This window comes from Leucopleurus acutus (genome assembly GCF_964270905.1).
Source record: "Leucopleurus acutus genome assembly, chromosome: 5".
Classification (NCBI taxonomy): Eukaryota; Metazoa; Chordata; class Mammalia; order Artiodactyla; family Delphinidae; genus Leucopleurus; species Leucopleurus acutus.
In genome coordinates, this window is record NC_139147.1 from 97789823 (window position 1) to 97816809 (window position 26987).

Sequence of the window (26987 nt, forward strand, 5' to 3'; positions counted from 1 at the left end):
CAAAAGAAAGTAAAGTTGAAAAACAAACCTAAAATCTTCTTTTAATTAATTTAGATAGCAAAGTCTTCCTCTTCTTGATTTACAATACAATACACTTCTGGGCAGGTTGAGACATAACAGGCTGTGTTCACACAGTAGTTAAGCAAACTTACTAACAGTTAAAAAAATCAATCATTTATAGAGTGGTACCAAATGAAAAGTAATTGGTTTGACTTTCTTCTTCTTTTTTGTCCTTTCAGAATACACTGGATTTACTGATTGTTTGGGCATTGTGTAACCTACCATTCTCAAATCCGGCAGTGCATTAGAATCACTTGGTGGGCATTTAGAAATACCCAAGCCTTGGTCCTGTCCTTAAAAACATCTGATTTAATTGGTCTGGGGTAAGACTTGGTAATCAAATATTTGAAAATCACCTTTAGTGATTCTAATGGGGAGCCAGAGTTGAGATCCCCTTATGTAGTTAATGTTTTAATCTTCTAGAGATCTTGTTATAACGCAGATGCTGGTTCAGTAGATCTGGGGCTGAGGGGCTGGATTTTGCATTTCTAATAGATCCAAGGCAATTCTGAAGCTGTGGTCTGTGGACCATACTCTGAGTAGTGAGCCTGAGTCCTCTGTTCAACTGCAAATGTCACACGGATCACAAATGTCATGATCTGGCTCAACGTCTCAGCTGTTTGACCAAAGCAGACCAATTCAGTTCAAATAGATAAATCAATACTCTGACCAAAATAGTGTGTGTATATACATACATACATACATATATACACACATTAAATTATTTACCAAAACCTCTGAAAAGAAACCACCCATATTTCCCACACTATTCACTCAACAATAGTTAATATTTTTAAGACAATGTTAGCATTATCTGTTATGAGAAATGACTTTCTTCTGTAAAACGTGAAGGACATTTTAGTTCTTTTCTGATGAAATACCTCTGATATAGGATAAAACCAGGTTAAATTGCCATGATATTAGACACTCATGCTGAAGCCGTCACAAGTGATTTTCTTTTCCATCAAGATTCTGCCCAACAGAGTTAAAAACCAGAAATGTCAATATTACATTAAAATGTTATTATGAAGTATACTTCATGTGGAGAAACCATTTCTCCAATTTTTCTCTCAGTTATATCTTAATGTTAGATGCTTACAGAAAGCCCTGCCCTCAGAATTGGAGCTCCAGGACACTGCTGGGAATAATGATAAAGTGATTAGAATTTTTTCAGCATTATCCCTGTGATATGGACCAAGGATTTGATGATTTTTATACTGTACAAGAATGTCAAAAAAGAATCAACTATGTCTGCTATTCTTCCTTTTTAATGTCCTTTCTCTAAATATTTCTGCTGTATTTATCCCCCAAACTATTTCCCCAGATGATCACAGAATATAATAGCTTAAAAGAATTCACACTATTATCAAGTGTATTTTGCACATAAAAGCACCCTGAGACAACAAAGATCCACTTTTGTTTCCAAACAATCAAGGTTGTTCTATATTATTTTTTTAGAGTGTGCAGCCAGGGTAAGATAAATTATTCTTCCATTTGCCTTTTCATATAGGCGATATAGGTTTCTGTTCTCGGAAACCTGTTGATTGGAAATAAGCATCGCTTTATGTTAAAGACCGCAATATAGAAGTGTTAGATTTGAAGGAAATATTAGAGGGTGTGTTTAAGACTCTACTAGATTTTCTAGATGTGGCTTTACTTTCACTCTGTTCTATTATACTTTCACTCTGATATGCAATACTGCTGACTTTTCCCTTGTATCTTAATTCTGTAGTTCCTGATCGGATGAACTCCTTAAGGTCAAGGATCCTGTTATATTAAGCATTTTCTGGAATAGAGTTGATACTCCATAAATGTTCCGTGAATGAATGAATGAATGTGTGGTTTGAGAGCCATCCACATAGTTCAGTCTTCTATCCACCCATACTCATCAATGGGATTTCTTAGAAATGGGCTCTGTTCCACTTGCCCTCTCTTCACCCTTGCAATAGACTATGGATATTTGTTTTTGACCCTTCACAAGTTGCTTTAAAAACTCCAGGGCACAGAGTAATTTTTGTTTGCTCATGACCAAATTTAAATTGTGTCTATAGTGAATATTCACAGGTTGGCCATTTTTCTTGTTCACTAATACTCAATAACTATCAGGTTTTCCTTTGGGGAATTTTATCCCTGTCATTTTAGAGAAATCATGTAGATTATATAGGATTGATGAACACCACTCCTCTCTCAAATCTGAGGTGGACTTTTCTTGGCATAAACCTACCTCCATCTGCCACGGTGACTGGACCAGGTAATGTCTTTGTTAGCATATGACCGTCTCAGGAATGAATGAATTAGTTCAGATGTGATCCAATCAGCAGGAAGGTCAACATATAGGTTGGGAACCCTGGGACATAGAGGCCCTGTTGCTCTGGAAATTGTAATGTGTGTATGAGCCATCATGCAGTAGCCGTTTTTTTTCCCATGAATGCAGCTGCACTAAAGATAAAGCCAACAAAGAGGACAGAGCCGAAGGACTAACAGAAAACAGGAATTGGAGCCCTGAATGGACTATGCCTGAAGCCCTCCTACCTCTGACCTCCTCAGTTAAGTGATTCAATACCCTCCCTTTTGTGGTTTAAGCATTTTATGTGATTCTATTGACTGTAAAAGAAATCATCGTAACTGAGGCATGAATACCGTAAAGTGGGTGTGCAGGAGGAAGTTACCCAGTGCAGCTCAAACTCAGTATACACTTTCCAAAAAGATTTATTGTCTTCCAATCAGTAAAATGTTTTAATCTATATTCACCAAGGCTTGTAACATTATTGGAGCAATTATATTCTGTCAAGAGTCTAATGAATTTGAGGATTTGTCACAATTTTGGTTCATTTTTATGACAAATATATGGGTTTATCAAACTGCCTGTGCTAAGCTGTAGCATATCTGACAGTGCTAGAGGGGTTGAACATGCCTTCTTGAATGGTTTCCTCACAATTGTTCTGTGAGGGTTCCTTTATTTGGTCTGTGTAGAGTAAGGACTAAAGCAAAAAATTATTATGCTAAAGATGTGGCTAGGGCCTGATTATGGAGAGTCTTTTCTGCCATACTAAGGAGACATGGCTTTACTTTATAGACCATGGGCACCAGCAGGGCAAAGGAGAGATTAGAGAAGTGGGAGACTGAAGGCAGGGAAGCCAAGTTACAGCCAAAATCCAGATAAAAGATGTTGAGGACTTGACCTAAGCTAGTAGCAGTGGAAATAGAGAAACGTGGGCAGATATAAAAGAGCTTAAGAAGAGAAAATCAAAATGATTTGGTTATTAGCTGGATGTGATGGAGAAGAAAGAGTCAAGGTCAACTGACTTGAACGATTGGCTGGCTGGCTGTGGCATTCACCGCATTCACTGCAACAGCACAGAAGGAGGAACATTTGATACTAGAAGAATAGTTCAGTCTTGGACATCATGATTTGATGGGCAAGTGATATTGGAAGTTAGGGATATAGACAGTAGGCAACTGAGTATGTGGACTAAAATCAGGAGAAAAACATGGGGGGATTTTTCAGCTACCATCTATCTCCCTGCACAAGTCTAAACTTAGGAGTCATCCTTGATATTTTCCCTTCCTTCACCCACGTTTGATCTAATACCAAATTTTACTATATCAAAATTATCTCCTAAAACATCTCAAATCTGTCCATTTCTCATGTCCACTGACACCACTCAAATCCAAACTAGAGCCCCCCCTCCCCCCTGCCATCCACCATTTGGTCCTCTAATATCTGCTGCACCACAGTGATGTTTCAAAAACAAAAATTTGATCATGTCACCCGTTCCCTCACTCCTGTCTCCGTTTTATACCCTTCAATTCCTTCCCATTGCTCTTAGGATTAAACTGAACACCAATGTGGTCTGGAGGCCCTTGTGTGGTCTGGTCTCTGCTTCCTTCTCTAATTCTCTCTCTCTCTCTTTTTTAAAGAATTCTTTTATTAATTTATTTACAAATAACAAAAACCGTTATATGTTAACATAATTTTTATAAAAAATATAGGTATTTTTCTTTAAAGAAAAAACAAAAGAACCAGTGAAAAGAGTGGCATTGTTTTACATTTTTGTCAATTTCTTTCACGTCTAGCTTAATAGAAGAGAGCTAGACTCTCATATCTGCTTTGCGTTCAGTCTGCTACAGTATCACACAACATGCAAACTCCTCTGTACACTTAGGAAAGAATGAGAATGAAAAAAGCAAATGAAGTCTTCATACGAGAAAAACAGCTTTAACCCTGAGGATCCTTGAAAGGGTCTTGAGGACTTCCCTGGGTCACACTTTGAGATCCACTGCCCTAGTGTAATAGCATTTTACACATAAGGAAGCTGAATCTCAGATCAACTGAGAGATCCAAAATGACAGGGCCTGTGAATGATGGGATACAAATCCTGGATGGTTTGTCTCACTTCCCTTGCTTTAGGTTCTCAATTGGAAACCTGGGAAATACACCCTAAAGACCTGTCTTGTTTGCTCTAGTTGCAGGGACTGTCACAATATATTACCAAAACTTTTTTTGATTTAAATAAAAGAGGAAAATCAACAAATGTGTTAAATTCTGCAATGGGAATACTGTTGCAGAATGTCCCGCCCTTGAATTAGGTTCTCTATTAGAACTGAAACATTAAGACAAATTCTGCACTCTCCTCCATGCACACTGGTAATGACAAACAGCACAGTCAATACCACAGAGAAATAGGGAAAGCAGAATTACCACAACATCACCATTTATCACATTTTCTGAGTCTGAAATACAATTCATAACACAGTCCCTGAAAATTTTTCACAAGTACTGGCTGAAAGCGTGTTGGGTATATTTAGAGGAATCCCTTCCAATCCCACCATACACACAGCATCACCTTCTTTGGATGAAGACCGGCCTTTGGTGTGCTCGGTGGTGGCTCATTTCGCTTGCCCCACGATCTCTTCCATTCTACATTATTGTACAGTATCCACTTTTCATTGCCCTTCACAATTTGTTTTAAAAACGGAACATTTTCATTACGTTTCAGTAGAGAATCGCATGCAGAAATACGGTCAAGAAGGTTTTTGGCACTTATGTGGAACCCAAACATCAAAGCGATTCATATAACCAAGCTGGTGCAAATGTTTTTCAACAGTTGATTTGGGTATTTGGAGTATGTTGGCTATCTCCCGAGTGGTATAATGTCCATTGCTCTCAATCAATGTCTCGATTTGATCGCTATCAACTTCAACTGGTCTACCTGACCGTGGAGCAACATCCAGCGAGAAATCTCCAGCACGAAACATCGCAAACCGCTTTTGACACGTTTGCTCAGTCACAGCACCTTCTCCATGCACTGCACAAATCTTTTTTTGCGTTTCAGTTGCATTTTTACCTTGCTTGAAATAAGCATAATATGCCAAAAATGTTGCTTTTTTCTTCCATCTTCAATATTAAAATGGCTACACAAAAATTCACCAATTTTGATAAGTGTTTCTTTAAACGCACACTGATATGACAGCTGTCACAATACAATCTAACAAAATTGCTTCGAATGAAGTTAAAGACAACTGAGCGCTACTAAAGCCATCTCACAGGAAAACCGAATGAACTTTACGGCTAACCCATTAAAAAAAAAACAAATCATGGAGTCTCCTTGTTCACCGGTAGGTGGTTTCCTTTATATCCTACCAGATGATCCAAATCTTCTTTAAATGGATCATAGCCTTGTTCCTTTAAACAACGTAGTGCCCAGAAAAGCTGGTCCAGGGGAGGAAATTCTTCCCAAGGAATCCACTCCCAACTTTCATTTTTCTCAGGCTCTACATTCTTTGGTTCTGAACCATGAGTCACATCCACCTCTCCTTTCATTAAAATAGTGACATAACGGTAATTCTCTTCCTCAACGAAAGAATTCACAACCGAGGCCAAGCGAACATTTTTCAGGTGAAGAGCTGCTTCTTCCCAGGTTTCCCTTTGAGCACATTCTTTCCAGCTATCACCGAACTCCAGTTGGCCGCTGGGAAGTTGGAGATTGCCGTCTCCAAATGACCCTTTCTGTCTTCCTCCCCAGGAGGATGCCTGCAGCTGGTCACCACGACTCCTACCCTGACTCCTGGGTGCTGCCCCTGCGGCTCTGCACTGGCCGTCATAGCGCGAGAGTCTAATTCTATCTTGCTCTTCCTTTCCCCTTATGATGTTTTAGCAAAACTGATGTTCTTGAAGTTCTTTGAATACTTTGTACTCTCTTCTATTTCCTCTTCTCCTCCTTTACCTAGTGAGTACATTTGCATCCTGTTGATGTCTACCCAAGCACCACTGCCTTAAGGAGCCCTGCATTTCTCCTTTACCCTAGGTCAGATTGATGTGTTATACTTTCTTAGGACTGTCTTCCTTTACTTTGGAGCCATTAACTCATCTATAGGTGTAGAATCGTATGTGTGATTATTTGTTTTCCCTATTAAACAAATCTGCTTTCCCTATTAAAGACTAAGTCGCATGAGAGCAGGAATCCTGCTTTCCCTATTAAAGACTAAGTCGCATGAGAGCAGGAATCCTGTCGGTTTTACTCACAATAGCTATCCCAGTGTTTGGCACATAGAAGATGTCCTAAAAATATCTGTTAAAAAAGTAAATGAAAAGGTACAGAGTGTTGGCATCTCCATATAGAAAGTAATTCAGGCACAGGAGTGAATAATATCATTAAGTGAAAGCATGTAGATAAAAAAGAGAAAGGAGATTAACAGAGGACTCTGAGGGATATCACCATTTAAGACAGCCTGAGACAGAACACACAGATCTGACCAAGAAGGCTGTCCAGAGAAGTAAGAGGAAAATTAAGAGAGTCTGGCATCATGGAAGCTGAAGGAGGGGGAGTTTCAAGAAGGAAAAAGCGGTCAACACAGGGATGTCAAATAGGAACTAAAGAGTGCCCACTGGGGCTTCCCTGGTGGCGCAGTGGTTGAGAGTCCGCCTGCCGATGCAGGGGACACGGGTTCCTGCCCCGGTCCGGGAAGATCCCACATGCCACGGAGCGGCTGGGCCCGTGAGCCATGGCCGCTGAGCCTGCGCGTCCGGAGCCTGTGCTCCGCAACGGGAGAGGCGACAACAGTGAGAGGGCTGCGTACCGAAAAAAAAAAAAAAATAAAAGGTTGCTAATAACAACAATCTACCTAACAGTTGCTGAGCACGAACAATGTGCCAGGCACTGCTCTCAACTCATCACATTTATTAACACATTTCATACTCAAAACAGACCTATTTAGTGAATATTTCTATTACTTCTACCTACAGAGGAGGAAGTTGAGACTTAGAAGGCTGTTTCAGTAGAGTAGCAAATTGATCCCAGATGCAGCGTGGGGGGTTGAAGAAGAAGCTGGAGGCAAAGAAAGGGAGACAGAAAGTTAGGACACATATTGTAATAAGTTTGACTATTAAGAAAAGGAGGTTGTAATTGGACAGGAGAGTGTGGTAGAGGGAGAGAGTTTTTAAGGTGGACCAGATTTGCATTAGTTTAAATATTGATGGGAAGGGACCAACAGAGAAGGTTGACTTAAAGACATAAGAGGGAATTCTCAAATTATTGAGAATCTCAAACCATATTAGTGCATTCCAAGAGAAAGTATATGCTGGGAGTAGCAATCCACACTGGACCCTGAGCATGCTTACATATTTTATGTCTGATCACTCTTTACCCCAGCCATTTTTCAGGACTGGGTTTGCACAGAGAGATGAGCTAACATCTCCACTGAGAAAACAAACAGGCTTGTTTCCACTAACTAAAGGTGGTGGATTCCCCAAGCTCAGTGGTCCCCTTTTTTAATGCAACCAATTGATGTGTAGGCATCTATAATGAGCCCATTGTGTCACTGCTATGGGATTTGGGGGGGACATGGGGAATTGACACAAACAAATGAAGCTCTGGCTACTACTTTTGCCAGGAGTCATAAAGTCCTTTGTTTCTAACCCAGGAGTCTCACGTCTTCTGTCAGCATCTATGAAACAGTTACAGGCTAACTGGTTAATGTAAAAGTAGGGTAGAATCTGAGACCCTGCACAGTCCTTGTTATATACAGAAGAGAAATCACACACATGAGCATCTGTTACTCTGGGTTAGAGAATCATGTCCATTGCAGAGTGGAAAGACCCGAGCAGCCGCAAAGATGTTCCTATTTTCTCCTTGTTCCACTTAGGCCTGTTGATTGCTTGTAGCCTTGAAATTATTAGCAAAGCATAATACTGGATAGATCTCTTACCTTCCTGGGCCTGATTTGACAAGCTGATCCTTTGTGTTAGCTCAGGAAGGAGGAAGGAAAAGATGTCATACTTCTGTGCCTGCAATGACATTTTAAAAAGCATCGAAAATACCCAATCCAGGGAACCAACAATTTTACTATATGTTAGCTCCTTGAGGGCAGAGATGGTGTGTATTTTGCTTATGACTGTATTTCCAGTACTTAATTCAGTGCCTGGCCCATAGTATGCACAACAAATATTTATTGAAAAAGTGAAAAATAAAAGGAACTTCCCTAGAGGTCCGGTGGTTAAGACTCCATGCTTCCACTGTGGTGGGCGCAGGTTTGATCCCTGGTCAGGGAACTAAGATTCCCACATGCCACCTGGCGTGGCCAAAAAAAAGTGAAAAAAATGAATAGATGAGTAATGGATAGATTAATTTAGAGGAAGAAGGCTCAGTAAAAAAGACTGAGAAAGAGGAGTGGGAGAAGGTGGAAAGAAGCAGACAGTGTGGAATCCTTGTACCCAAGGAGGAGAGACTTTTTAAAAGGGAATGAACAACAAAATCAATTCTGTTGAAAATCAAAAAAAATGAGGACTGAAAACAATCTGGTCTATTTGGAAATTATAAAGTCTTTCTGCTACAGTGCAGAATGTGGAAGGCAAGTTAGCCTTTGGGGATGACTATTTTTAAAATTTTTTCCAAGCCCAGAATAACCTATTCTTTCTTCTTATTGAAAACAGAGCTTCCAAGGTCATGCCTTCTTGGATCTATTATATTGCTGCTTATCTATAACATGACCCAATATCATCCCTGAGGATCACACTGTGATGAGGCTCTGGTATATTGTGATACAATATTGTCATCACAGTCTCTTTATGTGAGGGAGCTGCAAGCAATGAAAACAAAGCTTGTATACAGAGCCTACTGCAAACATCAACCTGACATACACTTAATGATATGCAACATCATCTTTGTACTTCATCATATCACACACAAATGGCAAAAGAAGGTGAGTGAGCCAGTAAAACTGAGCTGAACAAAAATTCATCCAGTTTATTTTGCTTAACTACTTTTCTCTACATCCAGTTCAACTCACAGTCCAAATACATTCATTCTCTTCCAGTTTTCAAGAAAGAGCCAAACTCTCTGTAGGCTGAGAGCTAAGGATATTATTTCCAGGAATGGATAAGGCATTCACCCTAGGCATTCGGTTAGAGAAACAGAAATGTTTAGCCAAACTCAAGGTTCATCCCCTAGGAGAATGAAAGGTATGATCCTCTGAGAGATTTTAATCTTTTGGACAGTGACTGGTTCTGCTTCTCCTCTTTTCCTTGGGGTCTAACATAATGCTAGCATTTAGATGGTGCTTAGTAAGTGTTTCCTAAATGAATGGTGAGTGGAGACACATCTAGAGAGGGAGAAGAGGGGCCATGGGAAAGGGGAGGACAAAAGCAGGGCTTGGAAATCAGAGGCAGGTAATGAATAATGGTTAGCTGACTGCCTGCTTGATTGAGATAACTGGGTTGATCTAGAAATTATTCAAAGACCTTTGAATACCTAACTCTAAGGGTCTTGAATGGGGGGAGGGGCACATGGAGCTCTGGATACTGTAGAGGTCACTGCTTGAAAGGTGCATGTTTTCCCAGGTGTTGGGACACAGGACAGAATACACACTGGGGTCCTGTTGACAGACGATAGATAGGTAGATAGATAGATAGGTAGATAGATAGGTAGGTAGATAGATAGATAGATGATAGATAGATAGATAGATGATAGATAGGTGATAGATGGGGAGCCTTTTCTTGCCCAGTGATTGTACGAGTGAATGGGAAAACTTTCTTGGGAAAGTGAATATGAGGGTGGCATTCTCCTCTCAGGGTGGATTTTAATTAGCTTTGTCCCCACGTATGAGATTCAAGGAAAGATTAAGATCCCTTAATGGTAGTGAGAAGGAGAGACACACAAGCTGGGACAGCCAGCAGAGAAACCAGGAGAGTGGCTGCTTTAGGGCCTTGGACAGCTCTAGGTCATGGGACAGCTGATGGAGTGAGAAGCTAGGAATTAAGTCTCAGAAACAGAGCTCAGAAGCTGGCCTCTCTCTTTTCTATTACCTCTGATTAACCCTACCCCTTTTAGTTGACTTCCTCTCTACACCTCAGCCTCAACTATCAAACTAGCTAAAGGGAACTGGCCATTTTATACATCCAGAAACCTCACAATTCATACGATGAATGGGAGTCTGATAAAAAACGTATGTGGCAAACTGATATTATGACTTTGGGGGGTTCTAGTAAGGATTTTGTCTGAACAGAACTTTTTTCTCTTCTCTTTTCCGTGATTACAGAGCTCCTTTCTTGTGGGCTGGGGCAGAGTGAGGGCTGTTGGCACCTGTCTGTCCCATGACCACCATCAAACAATAGGGTGGGCCCAGGACCCCAGCTGGGACACCCTGAGAATTCCGTCTCCTTAACCACATGGTTAGATCAAGGAAGGGCATGTGACCCAGACGAAACAGAATCTCACCATGGACTTTTGTTCATATTAGGAAAGAAGCACTGCTTTTTCTATATGACGCTTGAGCTGCTCTTTACATTACAAAAGCTTGAGTTTGCTTTATACTTTTGTGCAGGTAGTTAAGCTGTGTGTGCCACTTCTAGGGTCACCTTTATTTCTTTTCTAGTAAACTTTTTTATTAAAATGTTAGGAATAACTTATTTATCCAATTGTAAGATTCGAAAGGGCTTTAAAAGATAAACTATTCCCAACCCCTACACACGGTAGGAGTCCCTTCAACATTTTTAACAAATGGCTATTCATACTCTGATTGTACATCTGCAGAGAGCTCACTGTTTTATCTTTTTTATGACTTCTTTCTCCTCCTATTTCTTCTCCTCCCCCTTGTCCTTTTGTATTTATGTAACATTACCACATACAAAACATTTGGAAGGAAAAAAATGAATTATGTATTTTTTCCATCACAGAAAGTTATTTTAAAACATTAAAAAATATTATAAACACAATCGTACAAATAAAACAATGCAACATTTTGCTACTTTACTTATTTAGTAACATTGGTACCTTTCTTTAATTTGCTCTTGAGAATAAACATCTTACGTTTGTTTATAAGTTATACTTCCTTTTTGGAAAAATATGTTTATGTTTTTCACCCATTATTAAGTTACATTCTCCTGTACTTTCTTTGTAGCTTTCCTTGTCTGGTGTTTACCAAAACATGTACAATTTATCATAAAGTATTACACACTAAAGATGAAATCTTTTTTTATTTTTAGTTTTTTTTCTCTTTGCCAACAGCTTTCAACCAAATTTCCAAGAAAGATCAATTTAAATTAAAGGGCACCTCTAGTTAATCCAGGATTTAAGCATTTAATTAGAAATCCATTAAAATAATTGTATTCCCTTTTAATGTAGTCACTTAACCTGTAGTTAAATGAGACTTCCATTATTATAAAATAGCTCATCTCTAATCTGATATTATATTTCTTAAAATTATCTCAGAAACATTAGCACTTGTAAATTAAGTAGAAATGTGCTGAATTTAAACCCTGAAGTTCCTGTTCACAATAACTGGTGCACTGATTATATTCAAAAGCCCCAACTGGAACAAAACAATATTGCCTTTTCTCATTTCTGACTTTAATCACAGCCAAATAAACTGGAACCGGGAGAATAAAATTCAGGTATATTCCTTTTTAAAATTGAAGAGTCATCTACAAAGCTTTCTTCCCCTGAGAAAACTCATTTTGTGTGTATACAAGGAGTAAAATTAAACATAAAAATGAACACTTACGTGGCCCATGACTGGCCTTTATCTAGACCAAAGCTCTGAACCTTTTCATGTTTTGAAAGTTTCAACACCATAGAACCTAGACTATTTCCCACTCTGACTCCAGACTTTCATTTGTTTATTAATCCATTCCTCTTGGCTACTTCCCTCTCCTTTTGCTGTGGCTCCAACTCCTCATCTAAAAATTCCTCATTCCCTAGGGACTTCTTGTACGTCTCTCCACCCAGCCAGGATCTCAGGCTGTCCTCACTGGCTCTCCGGAATCCTTTGCCTGATCCCATCCCATATGCGTGTGCCAGTTCTGAATGACAATCACCATCCACCAGGGGTCAACTTATCTGTTAGGCACAGTGCCTGGGACCCATAATATTTTTAGAGGCCCACATAAATGTTTTAATACTATAACCTTTTAGGTTGAAGAAAATATTTTAAGATAGAATTTTTATATCATTGCAATCATAAAGTATACATTAAAATTTTTTGTGTGACTGAAAGCACCCATGAAGGCAAAAATGCCTTGGGGTCCATGAAAATCCTAATATGGCTCTACCATCTACTTACTCTACTTTTCCACCAAAGACAGCAACCAAAGTTAGCATTACTGAGGAACTCTCACAAACAATTCTGCTCATGCTGATGCCCTATTGAATTCTACAGTGGATATTCTAAGCTTTTTATATGACACACACACACACACCCATGCACACACACATAATCAGAGGCAGCTTCAAGGGCGTGTGACACTTACAGTGGCAAAGGGCATTGGGCTCAGAAGGGCCCAGTGTTTAGAGTTTAACGTTCTACGTCCACCATTTTGAAATATCTAATACTTTAACTTGGCCTTTGTGTTTTGTAGGTGAAGTTGGGTGGGACAATAGGGCATGATCCAAGGACTTGGAACCTCAACTCACACATCTTTTCATCTCCTACCAACTCCCCTTCTCTCTGGAATGGTTCCTCCAGGCTGCCCTTCCCCACCTGTACCCAGTGACCATTGCTACTCTCTGTTGCCCACACCCTTCAGTGAGGGCCTGACCATGGGTTGGGAGAGGGTTAGGGTTTGGTGAACATCCTCCATGACATCTTGGCAAGATTTAGCAGCAGCTGGCCACACTCCAGGTTGGCAGCCACAGAGCACACCTGGAGGATGACTCTGCAGGGTTGAGTCTCCCACTCAGCCCTGATCCAGTACTGAGCATGTCCAAGCACAGAGAACCCTTGGGCTTTGCCCATCCACATTGGGTAAGGTTGTAAGCAGGTAGGCAGGAGAGATTGGCTTTCTGGCCCCCAACCAGGGCACTGTGTGGGTTCTCAGGCACACACATGCTTAGTTGCAAGGCAGGACAATGGGGCCTGTGTGAGTATCTGCACTTCACCAAGTATCCCCATGCCGAGGAGCATGGTAGCAATAAACACCCTGATAGGATGAGAGATTATTTAAAAAAAGAAAAGCCTTATATTTTAGTACCTACAATAACACTTTTTCCATACTTTTTGAACAACAACTACACAGTTTCATTTTTGCAGTGGACCCTGGGACCTATGTAGGTCATCCTGCACACATTGCTCAGCTTCCAAGAGCTGCTCCCCTTTGATCTTATTGAGAACCCTGAGCTAGTTGATGAGAACCCCTTTGACTTCCCTCTTTCTATGACAAAATGCCTCCTATTTCCACTTCTCTTCCTCTTCTGTTTACGGGTTCTAAAGTCAGTTTTTCTACATGATGCCCTCAATCTGATTCCATTGCCATCCTTCAGGCTTCATAACATCAGTTATAGCCTTGAGCTTAACTCTTCCTCTCTCCCTCGTCATCGGTTATTTTTCCCTGTGTCTTCCATTTTCCAACCCCTGTCTTTACCATTTGGCTACTCCTCCAACTCCAAAAGCCAGCGGCCCAACTGTTACTGTCCCTGCTTCGTTGACCTCCTGTGGCAGTTAGGCCATCTCACTCATCATACTGCTAAAACCGCCTGATCAAAGGTTACCTGAGATTGCCTAGTAGTCGTGGACCTAGTACTTTGGACCTTTCTGTAGATGTGGATAGCACTGACCAGCTCCCTGCTCGGTTCTCTCTCCTACCTTAGATTTGCTGTCCTGGCACTTCAGTGATTCTCTCTCCCTTTCTTGACTACTTCTTCCCAGTCCTGGATATTTTCTCCTCTCCATCCTATCACTCACCAAACGGAAGTTTAACAGAATGCCCAGTAAAGATCTGAACATACCAGAAGTTGGAATATTTCATTTTCTGGGCCTACAAGTAATGCATGTTTTTCAGAGTAGAGACTGGAATTCTCCATTGGGATTAATGTTGTCTTTTTCCTACAAGAGATGTCTTCAGTGCCTGTCTTCTTTTACTTAAGAAGTCCTTCAGGAATCTCAAAATCAATGAGGTAATTCAAATGCAGATACTTTTGACTGAGACGTGAAATGTTCAGTTTAGTCATGTAAATTAGATGCATTGGCAGAACTGTACTTCTGCTATCACATCCAAAAATTACAGGTTAAGTACTTTGGCCCAAATCTGACAGCATTTAAATGTCAAAGTGAGGATGCAAACCCATAGTCTCTGATGCTGCATCCAGTGCTCTTTCTCCTTCATACCATGCTGCCTATAACTATTTTTATAGGGTCTAAAATAAATGACCCCTAGGGCTTCCCTTGTGGCACAGTGGTTGAGAGTCTGCCTGCCGATGCAGGGGACACGGGTTCGTGCCCCGGTCCGGGAAGATCCCACATGTCGCAGAGCGGCTGGGCCCGTGAGCCATGGCCGCTGAGCCTGCACGTCCGGAGCCTGTGCTCCGTAACGGGAGAGGCCACAACAGTGAGAAGCCCGCGTACCGCAAATAAATAAATAAATAAATGACCCCTAGTACTTAGTGTAGTATCTTGAGCGTAGTAGATAGCCTAAGAGAGATTTATTAATAAATTAATGATACTATACATGAATATAAACAAAAGTACTCATACTGAAAAAAGATACCTTGCTTAACATAAAAGAGATCTAATAGGACAACTTATTTATCATGCGACATATCTTCAATCCAAAAGAGTCACAGATGCCAAGGATACAGTTGACAATGTTAGAAATATTCCAACAAATGTCACAGTATGGACTTAGATTTAAGTCATTCATTTTAGAGAGTGGATATGATTTTAAAAGGGAGAACTCTATTAGCACCTGACGTGACAGTGTAAGGAAAATACATTTCCAGGTTTATCATTTAAGAGTTTCTGACTGCAGGCAAACAGGACATAGATGAGGTTCTCACTGAGAATTGAACAAGGAAGACAAACATGTTGGGGCTGAAGTGCTTTAGTAAAGAAAGCATGTGTCCTGGCCCCTATGCTCTTTCTTCCACTAGTGTTCTGAACATGATTTTGTGGATTCACAAAGGCAGCACAAATGAAAGAGATGGAAAAGTACAGGCGAGTTGCATTCAAAGGGAAGCAAAAGCTGTCTGGATTCAGGCTGATAAGGCTGAATTTGTCTAGGGACAGATTCCCTTGAAATTCGCACTTGATGCTCAAGAGGCTGTACCAAGAATTATCAGCTGTAAGAAGGCACTCTAATTTAGCTTATGAAGCAGTTATTGCTCTGGTTGAATGGACATTGATTAGGAATTGGAAGAATGGGCTCCAGTAGGTCAGGTTTTTATAATGCATGTCTCAAAAATGGGAAGTGTAACCCCAAATACAAACTTTATTTGGAGGTAGACTTTAATTTATAGGATTGTGCCTAGTTTTGAAGAACCTGGCATTTGTTATTACATATTACACAATGTCATAGAGGAACTTACTGCACTCTCAGAAAAAAGGAAAAGCACAGAAGAGGCTGCTTCAGAGAAACAAAACATATGAAAAAGAAGGATTTAAAAGTATTTTTTAAAACGTAGTAAGTTTATTTTATAATGAATATCCTAGTCTTAAGAAATATATAAATAACAATGTAATATTTTATGTTTTGAAAAATTTAAGCATCAAAAATGGAGAAAAATATATTACTTTGATCTTAGAAGGAAAGAAAAATTATCCATCTATTTAATAAAATAAATTAACTGTAATAAATCAAATAAAGATAGCTTCAAAGAACACTTATCTACATGCTTTAAACTGGTTAAGTAAAACTGGTAAATCAACCCTATAGAATACTATGCAACAACTTTAAAATAAAAAGTTCTATTTAAATGGGCAGGCGTGAAAATACGTCGATGTCATAATGCTAAATAAGAGAGAGGAGTGGGAGAGAGAGAAAGTTCCTGAACAATGTATATGGCATTATATGAATGTATACATATATGTGTGTACATGTATATATATATATGCATATGCATTTATGCAAATATTTAGGATTTATGAATATATACACAGATATATTCATGCAGATCCATAAAATGCTTAGAAGAAGACCACTAAGGATGCACGCAGAACTGATACCAGGGATTAATTCTACCTAAAGAGAAGGGAAAGCACAAAGGGTAGAAAGGGTTACTAAAGAGAGAATTGCACTTTCTCTTTTCTATTTATACATATTATAATCAGAATGAATCACTTCTATATTTTAAAAATTACATGCATTATGTCTCCAAAACTGGTAACTGAAATCACCAGTGGCACCTGGCTGCCAATTTCTATTTATCAGAAAGTGAATATATTACATATTCTATATCTAATATCATAGCTATAACTAAGCCTTGTCTAGGGTTTCTTTAAACTTCCTCAGTAACTTAAGATGGTTCACAGGCAAAGCCTATTTCCCATATTTCAAAATCTGAACTTAAAGAAAGAACATCAATATTTAATCCACATTTAACATTTTTCAGAATTTTGATATAATCTGAGAGCAAATGCTCCTTTCAAGGTTTAATGTTCGTAAGTAACTGCTACAAACGCATGATAGAAGTTACATCTGATCATTATAAAACATATAAGTTTTTAGGGGATGTCTATTCACTACTTGTATTAAGGTCTTACCCACAAATTCTATAGAAAATATAAAGGCCAGAAAAGAATTATCATATGTAGTTCAAAACCGATCACTGTTCCTTCAGTTTCTTTTACATCTGAATCACATTGGATAGTTGGCTAGTTGAATATTCTTTTAGCTATTCCACAGACAATAATTACCCTTCTTTCTATTCTTAATCTTTCATGCAAACCATATGGCACATTTAGAAATTTTGCAGGCTCTAATTAAAAGTGTCCATTCAAATTAAACAAGGTCAAAAGAGACACTATATTAAGATCTACTGAACACTTTTAGAAGAACTACACATAGAGAACAAAATAACAGACTCCTTGTCAGTTAAATCTATCTGCAGTGTTCGTGTTGATTTTTAATACACAAAAGCTGAGAAAACAAAGCACATCACTAGCTGGTCTTCTAAATATGCAAAGAAAGGTAAAATGTCAGGGAAGTGAAGAGGTAGGAAAAGAAAGCAGCATCTGCTCAATGATTTCGTGTGCCAGGGCTGTGAGAGCGGCTCAGCTCAAAACAGCTTGATGTAGATGCAGTGAACATGTCCAGCTCTGCTCGTGGTAGACTACTGTATTGGATGCTACGATATGCCACCCAGAGCCCCCTTTAGGAATGAAGGATTTACACACTAGGTGCCAGGAGGGCTACCAGAACACAGCCTTCAGCTGCCATCCCTCTTCAGGAACTACCTCTGCTGAAGACAGCCTCTTTATCCAAGGATATGTCCCCTTTTGGGGGCAGCCCAAATCCAAAGACTGGGGAAATTATTGAATTTGCAGAGTATAAAACCCAGGCCTTGGCCCCCAGTCAGCACAATTCTGAAGGGCCATCCTAGTTTCAGAACTTCCCATGAGTTCCGCTGAATATTTTGTGTGACTGCATCACACATCACTTTCTTCTTTCTGCCAAATCCTGTTTCCCTTCCTTGCTTTCCACACTTTTTGATCCTTAGGGTACCTTCTAATAAGATTCACGCACGTTAATCTCCATCTCAGAGTCTGATTCCTGGGAACCTACCTTGTGACAGTTTACTTAAAAATCAGGCAAGAAATCAAATTTGAAACAAAGTAATTCACCAGAAAAAACATTTCAAAAATGTGGTGAAATGTGAATGTTGGAAATAATTTTTATCTTCATATTTTTGTGAATATTTAACATATTTCTGAACTTGTAACATATTTCTGTGAAACGACATTTTATTATTAATTTTTGAGAAGGAATCTTTGGGGGGAAATTATTGAATTTGCTGAATTTGCTGTCATGAGGTGAAAGCAAAGTATGTTTATAATAAAGAGAGATAAAAGTGTAATAAGGACTGGATGTTTATCACTATTAAACGTAAGTAAAATTACTGATACTTGAAAGTAAGTGCCGAGGTCATCAGTGGTGGAAGCCTGCATTTAGAAACCTAGATAACCATAGGTGTTATAACTGAAGAAAATAAAACACAGCAAAAGAGGGACAAATTCTTAACCAAGAGATACATAAAACAACATCTAGAAAAAATTATTTTTAATAGACATAGTTAAGAAACATTCCAAACTGTAGACTTTATTTTAAAATTCATTTTTGGAAATAATAATGGCAGATAAATTTCTGGTTAAATGAATCAAGAAAGAGATAATTACTAGTAATCACACTGTGTGAGGTTATGTGGAAGACACAAAATATTAATACTCAGCCCTCAACATCAAGAAACTTAAAGTGTAAGTTGTCAAAACTTCCCTAAGAAAAGGCTTTTCTTGAAGAGGAAATCCAAAAAAATTATGAGCTGTGAATGCACTTTTAACTAAAGATGTAATTGTTTAAACTGATTGGAAAGCCATATAAGGGAAAGATACGTTTTCTCAATTTCTAATTATTAATTTATGTTCTTAGGAGAAAAGGACTATAATTTTTTCCTTATTGGAATTGCCGTTACAGTATTTTGACTTACTGCAAATGTCTGATAAGTGTTTTATGTAAATCTCCAATTATAAAAGTTGAACTATAATTGTAATCAACTCTGAACACGATACATTCAAGGTTCTCTCAAAAAATTCTTAAAATAAAAGTAATAACATTTGGTACAAGTACAAAAATTATATAGTTAGAATATTAAAGATTTATTTTAAATATATTATATGAAAGTAAATTTTAATATTTGGTGCCATTTTCTTTCCCTTATTAAAAATCTAATAACAGTGCTTGACAAATTTAATTATTCAGAAACACATTTTCAGCCCAGAAAAATAGTTTAGATTACTTTTAAATATTCTTACATCACAATGTATGTCTAATATTCTCATGAATATTTTCACAGAAATTTAATGCACATCTTTCCAACTTAAATCATACATTATCAAAATGTCAGCTCAAAAGGAATATGCTAAGTCTTTCTATTATCAATTTTTGAAAGCTTTTTCTTTCTATTAGGAGCAACTTGAATATTAAAAAGCTACTGTTGGGCTTCCCTGGTGGCGCAGTGGTTGGGAGTCCGCCTGCCGATACAGGGGACGCGGGTTCGTGCCCCGGTCCGGGAGAATCCCACATGACGCGGAGCGGCTGGGCCCGTGAGCCATGGCCACTGAGCCTGAGCGTCCGGAGCCTGTGCTCCGCAGCGGGAGAGGCCACAACAGTGAGAGGCCCGCGTACCGCAAAAAAAAAAAAAAAAAAAAAAAGCTACTGTTTACTCCTTCATACCAACTCACAATGTTCAAGACCTTAACATAATTATTTTTAATTAATACGGGGAATAAAAGGAGTAAGGTAGAAACTGGTCTTAAAAACATTTCTAAACACAGAAAGAGAGAAGCAAATTAGTTTGCAATACAGTGAATACAGTTTAGCATGCTCATCAGCATCTCATCCAAGATAAGAGAAGATGATCTTATCTATCCTCTTAGAATACTTTACTAAAAACCCTGACAACACCCCTAAGGGATGGAAATATTGAGTCTTTTTATATACTCATTTTCTGAAATGTTAAGGAACAGCAGAAAGGGTTAATTCAGTTTCCTTCTCCTCTATTCCTATCTCTCCCATAAAATGAAAGACACAGACAACTCCAGTTGATAAATTCTTGGATGGTTTCTAGCTTACTAAGATTCTCTTTCTGATGTTGTTGGTACTACTCATTCTGAAATTTACTTACTCTTTTGAACTATGTCAATGAGCTCAGTGAGACAATAAAGAAGTGAAGGAGACCAAGATTAATGGTTGGGTTCCAGGATAAAATCTAAAGAAATGACTCATGAGAAATTATTGTCCAGAGGTTATTTACTACCTTTTACCCTTAAGCAGCCTCTATACATATGTGCATTTTTAATAATAAAAGGCAAAATATAAACAGCCTGGTACACCTAAAAGTTTTATAGCCTAAAATTCGTTTAATACATGTCATTGTGTATCAGCCAGCACTAATATTCCTGTAGAGTGTGACATAGTAGAACCTTCTCTTCATCAAGAAAAGTAGCAATTAGAATTTTAAAACCTAGAGCTTACACTGTCTTCTTCATCTAAGGAAATGGGGCCTTACTCTATGCTTACTCAAGCTTATGTAGGGGAACAAAACTTGCCACCCTAAAACGTGTCTCTTTGGCTTGAGAATTATTTGCGGATGATCTTTTTTAAGTAACAAAAGGCTCAGGAAGTCTTTATTTTTACCTCCTTCTTAACTGCCTAAAATAACTTAGGTAAAGTGCCTGGTACAGAAAAAGCACTGTTACCAGAGATATCTACAAAAAAATATGGGCTAGGTGTGGTAGGGGGAAGTCTGCAGGGCCTGGAGACCAAAGTCCATTCTGTGTCGCATCGTCTCTGCACAGCCCAGCAAACATTTTTTTAGCAAACATTTGCTTTCCTATCTCCATGTCAATTGCCTTCCTCCCCTTTGAAGTCTCCAACCCCTACCTCCTTCTCCTTCTCTCAGATGGCATACAAGCCTCCATTGCCTAACTTGTCCTGGGGCCTCATATTCTCAAGGAACTCCCCTGTACATATGCAATTAAATTTGATTTTTTCCTGTTAATTTTTCTCATGGCAGTTTAAGTTTTAGACCAGCCAAAAGAACCTAGAAGGGTAGAGAAAGACTTTTTTCCTCCCCCACACTTATCTCATGCATAAACTTTAAAAAATATTTTTATGATTCTAAAAGTAACATATTACCATCATCAAAAGGTAGGTATTACAAAAAAGAATTTTTAAAAAGGAAATTAAATATCTCATAAAACCACTATTGGGAGAGAGTATGTTAACATTTTAGTGTGTTTATTTCTAGTCTCACATGTCTGATCTGTATTTCTATCTTTAGCTCCTATATCTCTAGCTATATCCATGTCTAATTTCTGCTTTATTTATTTCTCAATCTCTGTGAACATACATCTATCTATCAGGTAGTGGCCCTTAGGATGAACTCCAAGTTATCCTTCCATTTCCTTGGATCTTTCTTCAAGGCATCCTTGCAGGAAACGCTCTTTCTGCCACCCCCTCCCCTTTTTTTTCTGCTAGGCAAAGTTCTCCCATCTCATGTCAATCATCTGGTCTTTAACCTGGCAAAACCCCATCATTAGCTTTTTGAGGCTCTAGTTATATCTGCTATATTTTCTTTCCAATATAGATTTCAATCATGCTGTACAAATGTGTACTCTGATTTTTTTCACTGAATAGTGTATCAGAATCATTTTCTCATGTTGTAAGTATATTTTCAAAATTACTCCTTAATATTCCAATGTATTACTTATATTTTTAATGAGCTTTGTTGTCTAAAAGTAAGACCTGAAGGTGGGGGAAAGCAGACAAGATGAAAGAATGGATGGAGAAGCCCTTTCTTTTTTTTTTTTTTTTTTGCGGTACACGGGTCTCTCACTGCTGTGGCCTCCCCTGTTGCAGAGCACAGGCTCCGGACGTGCAGGCCCAGCGGCCGTGGCTAACGGGCCCAACCGCTCCACGGCATGTGGGATCCTCCCGGACCGGGGCACGAACTCGCGTCCCCTGCATCAGCAGGCGGACTCTCAACCACTGCGCCACCAGGGAAACCCGGAGAAGCTCTTTCTTACTTTCTTGACTTCTGAGGCCATGACAACAAGAAAAGGCATTCCTGTCATCACTGTTGCAATGTATTATTTTCACGTCCTCTAATTTTAATTTAGAAAACTTTCCATCAAATTAAACAGATTTCGTGAATAAACATACCTCTAGAAAGCTTGGTTATTCAAAATGCCTAATTCCTAGATATATCAAGATTATCTTGGTATCACGATAGAATTTTTATAAGCAGTGGTATATTAACTGATTGCTTTATCCACAGATACATCCCAATCGCTCAGAATAGAATCCTAAGACTACAAATAGTTCATTTGGCTAATATTCCTTAAGTCATTCAGCACCCTACCATTTGCATGTTGTAAAAGATTTAATGAAGAATTCATAGATGCCTTGATTGCACAGATGATTTTGGTTACGTTGGGCCTTTCTTTGTAAACAAAATAATGCCAGTGAAACTAGCTACTTGTATACTGTGCTTTACAATACTTTCAGATACAGCCTGTTTAGTTACAAGTGTTCTCAGAAGGAGAATTAGCTGATAAGATATAGGTATAATTATAATGGAATTAGATCAATTTAATGCATTGGTTCAGATTTGAATTTTTTACAGCATGTTACTGTTTTGTCCCAGTAAGTACCAGGAGTGAAATATACACTACACAACTGAAACACAGAAAGGGTGGTGGAGGACTATGGTGCTATAAGCAATACCCATTCATTCTATATTCTTCCTCTTAACTTTGGCCGCCTGCTTGCTCTTGAAAGCACTTACCCATGCACATGGTGTTTTTTGATCTGTCCTCATAAATTAAAAGCTTTGGCACTTTTGTACTCCCTTTTATCTATCTACTCTCTCTCTCTCTCTCTCTCTCTCCCCCCCTCCCTCCCTCCCTCCCTCCCTCCCTCTCCCTCCCTCCCTCCCTCTCCCTCCCTCTCCCTCCCTCCCTCCCTCTCCCTCCCTCTCCCTCCCTCCCTCCCTCCCTCCTCTCTCTCTCTCTCTCTCTCTCTCTCTCTCTCTCTCTCTCTCTAAGGTAACATCCTATATTTATTGCAGGATTTCCTTTTTAGGAATTTAAGTGGTCTTTTAAACCACAGTAGTATTTTTAAAATTTTGGTTGTTTTAGATAGAGCTCAGGTTATAAAGTTGCATTTGTTTTTAGTGCTGTGCCCTTCTTGTTTTTAAAGCTGCATTATTTTTAGGGCTGTGAATGTTTTTAGGAACACATGTTACAGCAGAATGGTCTGTGTGTTATGCTTTTGGATTCTCTTAATAAAATGATGAGGTAGGTAGGGCATTTTACAGACAAAATGAGGCTCCTTATTCTAGTGCTCTGGGCACAACACCAGAGTCTACAACTTTCATGACTACCTGCATACATTTTTTTATTAATTATGATCTGCTTTATAATTTGGATTCTCTTATTGCTTTAAATTCATATTTTAAGCTTTAATGCTTATCTGCTTTGTGTATTCACAACTTTTCTGCTTGTTTGTGACTCCCTGAATACATAGAATATAGTAGAAGCCCTCTCCCCTACTCCTGACACCCACTCTGTCAAAATACAAACACAGTGAATCAAGTGCACTGCTCAGGCCTTGAGGTCTTAAGAAGAATACTCCAATTGACAAGTGAAAACCCCATCATTACACACTGACCCTGGTGTCTCAGTAGCCTGATGTTTGCTTGAAAGGAATTACAGATCTTTCTACCTGTAAGAAGAGAAAACACATCTAGATAAAGTGGGCTTGTGAATTATCAAATCATCTTGTCACCCTCAGAGCTACCTAGGATGAATCATTACAGATTGACCCACAACTCTAAAGTGTGTATTGACTGAATACCTCTCATGATGCAGGCGCATTTGTTGGCACTAGGACACAGATCGGAACGTGGCACAGGCCCCTGCTATTCAGCACAAAGCAAAAAAAGACCCCTGTGAGAAGTTCCATTGGAAAGGCACATGTTTAGGCCAGTGGTTCTCAAGCTTTAGGACGTCCAACTTACCTGGAGAATTTGCTAAAGCAGATTGCTGTTTTAACTCCTCAGTTTCTGGTTCTTTAGGTCTGGGGGTGGGGGGCTGAGAATATGCATTTCTAACAACTTCCCAGGTGATGCTGAGGCTACTGGTAACTTAAGGCCACTGAGATTGTATCATCTGTAAAGATGCAGCTTTGTAATAGGGCCTAACCCATGGGTACGTCTTAAGGATAAAAGTAGTCAATAGCATACCGCCTGGTACCTAGTGAAAAGTCAACAAATGTTCGCTTCTATTATTATTTTTATTATTTTCCTTATTATTAAGGGGGTTTCAGGAGGATTCATCCAAATTCTCTCCTACTTCAGAATGGCTGAAATCCCTTTAACCAAAGACAAGCTGATAAAAATTAAATAGAATTCTCTGGGAGAGTTTACCTCTAGTAATACTAGGAATTAAATCAGTGATAGCATATCCTTCCCTATTCTGCTTTTGATAAGGTGGAGACCACTGGGGCTCCGGCACGTGTTGATAAAGGTGAAAGTATTACCCTGAGGAGAACATAGAAGTAACAACAACAAATAAGCTTGAAGTAACACAGAGAACTTAGGAATTTCCCTGAGGTTTGCCCTATCCCCACATATACAAAATTTCTACCCAATAGACTTCCATCTACATTCTATTCGTCTCTGTAAAATCCTTTATTATTATAATAGCAAAATCATTAAAGAAGAAAATGTTGGACTCCTTTTTTCAGTTGAAGGTCTGCAGTTTCAAAACTCAAGCTGTGTCCGGTTCTGTTACATGACAGGCCCCCTGAACCTCCCCTCAGCAGGACATGACACATGTTGAAAACCAGGTTATTAAATAAGAAATACAGAAAATAATTATTGATCTCCCATGGAAAACAGCTGCTTCTTGTTAGCAGCTAAACAAGTACCCTCTCTCTGGGTTTTGCAGAAGTCTTAATACTGTTTGGAAGTAGAAAAATGCCAACGAAGGCATACACAGTCCAAAAAGAATACAGCCAGTGCTTTTTATTAAGGTAATTTCTTTTAAATTTGAAGTATAAGAAAATCTCTAAACAACAATTAATGCCCAAGAAAGGTGATGCCCGCCCTAGGTCAATGAAAAAATGAGACGTTTCTTACAGATGGGCTCTTCGTTACATATATGACAATGTGGGAAATAAATATAAATCCAAAATTACTTAAACATTAGGTGATACAATCAAGCTAATAGAGTGTCCATGTGGTAAGTTACTCTTTTTTGGTTTCTTGCTAAGAATGTGATGCCTTGTTCAAGTATAAGAAGAATATACTTGATTCTTTGGATTTTAATTCTTAGGGGAGATTTAATCATTGTTCCAAGGGGGAATATTAGGTTAGCTTTCTGCAAGCCTCTGTTTACAACATTTTCACCAACCAATCAATACATAACATTGTTTTATGTGTGTTTCTGCCTAAAGACACCATATTCGATATCTATTTTGGGACCATTTTGAACAGCAAAATCAGCAACTAAAAGCACAAATTTATGAAAAATGTGGCATTAAATAGACTGCAAAAAGAACACTTTTTTACAAGTTTACAGTTGCAAGCTAAACAAGAAGGCAGTGTTGTTTTGTTTGACCTCAGGTGGGAACATATGCATTGGGTGACTCAAATTTTTAGTTGTTCTGTGCATGTCCTCAAATGACTGGGAAAGCACTGGGAGTATTGATTTGGGGGTTACAAGGAAAGTTTAGTGAGTTGGTGGATTCACAAATAATGAAGATTTACTGCATATTTTTTCTTCACCATTTTGAAGATCTTGCTCCATTTTTTTTTTTTTTAGATTCTACTATGACAAATCATCTCTCATTTTAAGCTATTTGTCTTTTCTATCTTGTTGCTTTTAGAAATTTCTCTTTATTCATGATGTTCTGAAGTTTCACTATAATGTAGAGAGGTATGAATTTAAATGACTTCTACAATAGTTAGTGTTCATTTCCAATCTGAAAATACGTACATTTCTCTAATTCTGGAAAAACACTTTTCAGCCATTATCTCTTCAAATATTACTTCTCTGCCCTTTCTCCCTTATTTCTAGGACTCCTAATATACAGATATTGAAACCTCAATATAACATCTATATATCTTAACTCTGTTTTCAAATTTTTTTTCTCTTCATACCATTTGACTATGTGCTAAGTGAAACTTTCAGAACTAACTTTTAATTCTTAAGATACACACACACATGCACAGTTTCTATGAGTTTTATTTCATGACCCCTTTTTCAGATTCACATCTGCCAACTTCTGTTTCACTGTTTGTTTTAAGTATTCCTTTCTTTTTCTTTCTGATGATCTTGAACATACTTATTTAAAAGCCATTTATGGCTGGTACATTATTTTTTGTTGATGAAACTAAATTCATCTACTAACTGTTGAGTTTTTTAGCTCTCTTCCTTAACATTGATTTTTTTTCCCCATGGGCTTTAGAATTTTGGTTGGCAACTTCAATTCTTATGAAAGCATTTTACTTCCTTTGCTGTCTCTCTGAGCTCATTCCTCTCCATCTATCAGTTTTGGGGTCACCTACACCTGGACCCTCCAGAGCTGGTGTTGCATTAGGGCACGTACATTCCTGGAATGGGGCTACCACAGACACAGTTTCTGAACAAGCAGCTCTAGTCAGCCTCCTTTCAAAGGTAGGGAAATACCTTCCTGGCTTCTGGTTTCCTGCCAGGAGACTGACCTTGGTACTCTCCTGTTATAGGTTGAATTGTGCTTCTCCCTAACGCCCAGTACCCCAGAATGTGATCTTATTTGGAAATAGGGTTGTTGCCGATGTAATTAGTTAAGGTGAGATCATACTGGAGTAGGGTTGGCCTCTAATCCAGTATTTACAATCTTCACAAAAAGAATGCCTTGTGAAAAGAAAGACATGTACACAGAGTGTCCTGTGATGGTG

General features: G+C 38.7%; 1 protein-coding gene and 1 pseudogene across 2 annotated transcripts in view; both read right to left on the bottom strand.

Annotated features, from left to right (window-relative positions):
• The window catches only part of LOC309961779 (EGF-like and EMI domain-containing protein 1), a gene marked incomplete at both ends in the record, with an annotated part of 452551 nt that overhangs the window by 71314 nt on the left and 354250 nt on the right, over positions 1–26987 (bottom strand).
• Positions 5657–6165, bottom strand: LOC309962395 (nucleotide triphosphate diphosphatase NUDT15-like; annotated as a pseudogene). The gene has a single exon. The product of its transcript is annotated as a nucleotide triphosphate diphosphatase NUDT15-like (transcript).